Here is a 5,229-nt window from a genome sequence, read left to right as displayed (position 1 = left end):
TATGTCAGTGAAGGTTTTCATCATTGTTTGGAGACTAACAGAGCATAGAGGCCACCTGATCTTAATAATTATTAAACAATATATATTAACTACAAAGCTCTTTATGACAGAGAAGTGATTTACTACAAAGTATAGTTCTGGGTAGGGTTAGCAAAAGGACAGGAGAAACTGTAAGGGCCCAAGATGGTGTCAGTTATGTTATCAGCCGTTCACTGTGGAAAGACTAAATTTTTTCTCAACCCCATCCATCTTGGGAGGACTCAATCTCTAGACTGCCTCCCCATGGAAATTGTTAGGGTGTGGCTTTAAGCTTTGCTAATGTGTGTTTAGAGTAGGTCTTCCTCTAAAATGTGGTCCTTACTTCTCAGGCAGAGCATTTCTGGTATCTCCATTGGATGCCAGATTTGCTAATAAGGTGTTAACATTATCTCTCTGCTCTGGCAGGACTAGAAATCCAGCACTGCTGATATCTTAGCACTGCTCAACCTCTAATATTTTCTTCATTCCACTCTCAGTTTCATAGGAGCTACTTTCCAGTAATCCATGGGATGTTCTCCTTGCTCATATACAATCTAACCCTATAGACTCACAGGAAACTTCTATATGGACTCTTGTGCCTCTCTGCACATCTGTCTCTTAAAAAGTATTCTTCCCTAAAGATTCTAGACACTTCATCTGCCCCAGACTCTGATCTCTACCTCCTGAGTTTAGCGGGACTGTTGTCTCTTCCCTGGCTGCAGTTGTCTTCCTGTAGCTGGATAACGGTCCCGTAGCTGAGAACTGGATGATTGCAGAACTTTTCTTGTTTGTTTTCCTTCTGTTAGGGACCAAAGTTCTGTAATGCGTGTGATCCAAACCTGAAAACTCTTATTTTATATCTTTTTCCATTTCTCTATGTGTTTACTAATAGAGTGCTAGTCTAGTACCAGTTACTCAGTCATGGTTGAAAGTATAACTCAAACTGATGCATTCTTTAGCAAATAATTTAATCCCTAGGGACGCCATCATTCTTAGATATAAAATGAAAGATATTGCTTATAAGTCACCTTATTGTTTTAAATGCCTTGTTGAAATGCAAAAGATAGAAACTTCAGGATTTATTCAAATATGAAGATGTCAGTTTGATATTTTAGTGAATCTCTCCAAATGCTGTGATTTTCAAATTCTTGCATGTCTCTGTGTGTGTTTTTTAATTTAAGTCCTCATTTGGGAGCTACTCAGCTATGGAGCTGTATTTACTTCAATATTAAAGAATACTGTGCTGTTATACATTAATTCAGCAAATATTTATTGACTGCAACTATGTTTCAAGAACCACAAGATTTGGTGTGATACATAGTTTTTACTAATAGATTTTAATATTATCTTCTTTAATATTTTGTGTATTGTAAATAAATCTGCCTCCTATATTCCTCAATGTTCACTTTTATTCTTCTTTAGTAATTCATTACTTAAAACATCATTTATTGTCCACTGAAGATGTATGGACTCTGTTGCCTGCTGGGTATATAATGGATGACTGAGACTTAATACCTACCTCTAAGGAGCTGTGTCTATTAAAAAAGACTTAGGCATATGAATAGTAAAAGTTAACTAATAAAACCGTGCCCCAAATATTTTGGGGATACATATGAGAGTGATTAATTCTGCCAGAGATTTCTGATGAAAGTTCCTGGAAAGGGTCGTCTTTGAGCTGGCAGCTATGTGAGAAAACTCAATGAAGGCTGAAGGTTTTAATTCTGATCCTAGTTGTTATTGGCTATGAGGTCATTACATACTTTGTCAGTTTCAGTTTGTACATTTTTCTCAGTTTCAGTTTTCTCCGCTCTAAAATGGGGATGATAATAGTGACTTTGTTGTTTTGTTGTAAGGATTAAAATTTTTTAAGTTCAGAAGTTTAAGAATGTTTATATTTATATGCATAAAATGATATTCATCATTATTTTATGTTATACATCATGACTATTTTACTGCTGGCACATGTGATTCCATTTACTTCCCTAAAATATGGGAATTTCCCTCTGATATTTTTTAAATGTTCAGTATAAACCATGCATAAATGATCAAGTCTCAGGAAATGAAAAAAATCACCAAGAACAACATTGAATTATACTTTTCTTTGTTAAGTCAGGAGTTGCACTAGCATTTTGCAAGGTTCCAGGATACCACTGGATATTTCTATTCTCCTTGGATATTGCTATATGTAAAGTAGTTCGTGCGAAATTTTTCAGAACCTTAGCATTTGTCTTATAGGTTATATAGTAACATACACTTTTTGTACTTTTTCAGAAAAACACAGCCTATTGTTATGAATTTGTCACATTTTTTTCTGCCAAATCAAAGTTCCTGCCCCAAATTTCCTATTTCTGAATTTTTATAACCACTTTTTCTTTTTGTTTTTTTGGCTGTGTTGGGTCTTTGTTGCTGCTCGTGGGCTTTCTCTAATTGAGGCAAGCTGGGGGCACTCTTTGTTGTGGCGTGCGGGCTTCTCACTCTTGTGGCTTCTCTTGTTGCGGAGCACGGGCTCTAGAGCGCAGGCTCAGTAGCTGTGGCGCACGGGCTTAGTTGCTCCGCGGCGTGTGGGATCTTCCTGGACCAGGTCTCGAACCCGTGTTCCCTGCATTGGCAGGCGGATTCTTAACCACTGGGCCACCAGGGAAGCCCCATTTTTTTCTTTTTCTCTTTCATGCTTTATCGTTATTTTTCTTCAAAATTGGTTTTCAGTTAAGGACTGTTTTAGAGAGGTGGATTTTTTCATTGTTCTCCTTATTAGGTTATCAACCTTATTAAGGAACAAATAAATACAATAAAAAGTATACATTTTAAGTGTATAGTTTCAAGTTTTGACAAATTTATATATCCATGCAACTACTACCACAACAAAATTAGAGATGATTCCCATTGACCCCGAAAAGAGAGTGCCTTGAATATTATCTAAAAGTTTAAATGTTTATGTAACTATCTGAACCTTGTGTGTCAATAAAACCTGGCTCAAATTTTGGCAAGATATGGCCATCTATGGTTCCAAGGACTTTCTTTAGCAATTCATGACAGAAGTACCACCGGGGTAGCTTTTCTTGTACCAGTGCCTACAGAACTTGGAGTTGAGAAGAATTAGAAAAACAAACAGGGAGGAATGTGCACGTGTGAATGTGCAAGCAATGCACATTGTTTTTATTCTTTCAGAGGTTTCCAGGATGGGATATGGAAGAGTCTGGAGGCTCTTTCTTTTCTTCATCATTCCAAAGAGACTGAAGTGTGTGCTGCTTTGTTATTTGCTCCCCAGGACTTTCTGATTTGTTTGCTGCTCTCATAGTTGCTGGGTCTTCCCCAAACTAGTGCTTTTTCTGTGGATAATTCTGGTTTCAAAGATCGCCATAAAATCTAAAACTGCATTCCAAATAGCTTTTCCCCCTCTGGAAGCAAAGCACTAAAACTTTGTAGTATATTTGTATGCCCTGGGTGTTGACTTATGTGTATTTTGCATGTATATGTGCATGTGCATGTGTGTGTGTGTATGTGTGTGTGTTTTTGTTAAGAGCCAATCACTAGCTTTCATGTAGAGAGGAATGTTGTCAAATAAATATGCATATAAACTCCTATTTATTGAACATGTAACTATTACAGCAACATAAAAAATCAATGTTTGTCCAATTATTTTCTGCAGGCAGTGTCATGCATTGCAGCGCAGTTTCTCATTAGATTAAATGAAACTGTTCTTAAATACCATTTTACCAGCTGTTACTGTATAAAGGGTGAACAGAACAGTTTGTGGCAGCAAATATGTAGCTCTCTGGCAAGTGTCTTTGCCAACATTGCTACCAGCTGCATATATTGTTTATAAGAAACAAATGCCCTTAGTGGTTTTTTAAAAATTTTATTGGAGTGTGGTTTTTTTCCCAGTATAATTTCATATGTTTCTTGGGGAAAAATTGTTGCCAAAGCCTGTAAAATAAGTCATATTCAAATCATAATTGCAAGTATTTTAGGCTTTAATTTAGAATAAAATGCAAGAATTAGATCACTAAAAGGTAGATGTATCAAAATAGAGTCAAATAAATGTCCCAAATCCCCCATGTAGATTTTATACAGCAGGTTTTAAAAAATACATTTCCAGTAGTCTAAACTGGGATCTAATCAAATAGTTAATAGCCAAAGCTTCTTAAACATTGTCCCAATATGATATTAAAAGGACACACTGCCCAACTTTTAGCCTTATTTCCGAGTTTAAAATAATGTTTCTTAACTCCAGTCAAAAATTTTCCCCTAACACTGATGTGTATAAAATTGATGACTAATAAGAACCTGCTGTATAAAAAAGTAAATTAAATAAAATACAAAAATTAAAAAAAAAAAATTCCCCTAAAGATACGAAACTGAGAGACCTAGATGCTTAAGAGTCTGACCAAGATTATGCAACTTATTAGTAGGCAGGACCAACAACTCACATAAAGTCCAAGGATACCATTTATATCATTCAAACATAATTCGAGTTTTATTACTAGAGGTATAGACTGCAATATCTGATCCAATTTCAATTCACTTTTGACTATATCCTGCTGAACAACAAAGTTTTTATAAGTTAAAAAGCACAAGGGAAATACAAAGAGTTAGCATTCTAAACTACAACAAAAATGAAATTTTAATGTTAATTTGTATGAAGGCTTTACAAAAAACATTAACGATTTTAAGCAACCAATTGTCATCCTAAGTATATAATTATCTATAAGATAATATAAAAGAGTAATTATTTCCTCATTATATCATTAGCCTCTTTATAATTTTTTCTTATCCTCTTCTAACATTTTCACTTCTCTATGAACAAACACATGTATATATATATGTATATAATGCTTGTATATATATATATATATATATATATATAATGTGTATATATATGTATTGTATATATACACACACACATACATTGATATGTAATATTATGTTGGAAAATACAAGAAAGTGTTTGCTTAGCTAAATAGAAAGTTAGTTTATATTGCCCTTCCTCACATGCTTTATTCTCAGCTTAATACTTAGATATCTTTTCAACAAATTAAAATCACTGCTCCTTCTGTTCTTCACCATGAATTACACTGCACACCTGAACTCTGAGTTAAATCATTCTGATTATTAAGATGAGGATTTTTGAAGAAAACAGAAACAAGGAAAATAACCAAAATTTCTGCCAAAGTGAATGTACATCAATAGTCAGTTGGAACTGAGTAATGG

The sequence above is a fragment of the Balaenoptera ricei genome, chromosome 18, assembly GCF_028023285.1.
Source record: "Balaenoptera ricei isolate mBalRic1 chromosome 18, mBalRic1.hap2, whole genome shotgun sequence".
NCBI classification, from domain to species: domain Eukaryota; kingdom Metazoa; phylum Chordata; class Mammalia; order Artiodactyla; family Balaenopteridae; genus Balaenoptera; species Balaenoptera ricei.
Note: the sequence above shows the minus strand (reverse complement) of the source record.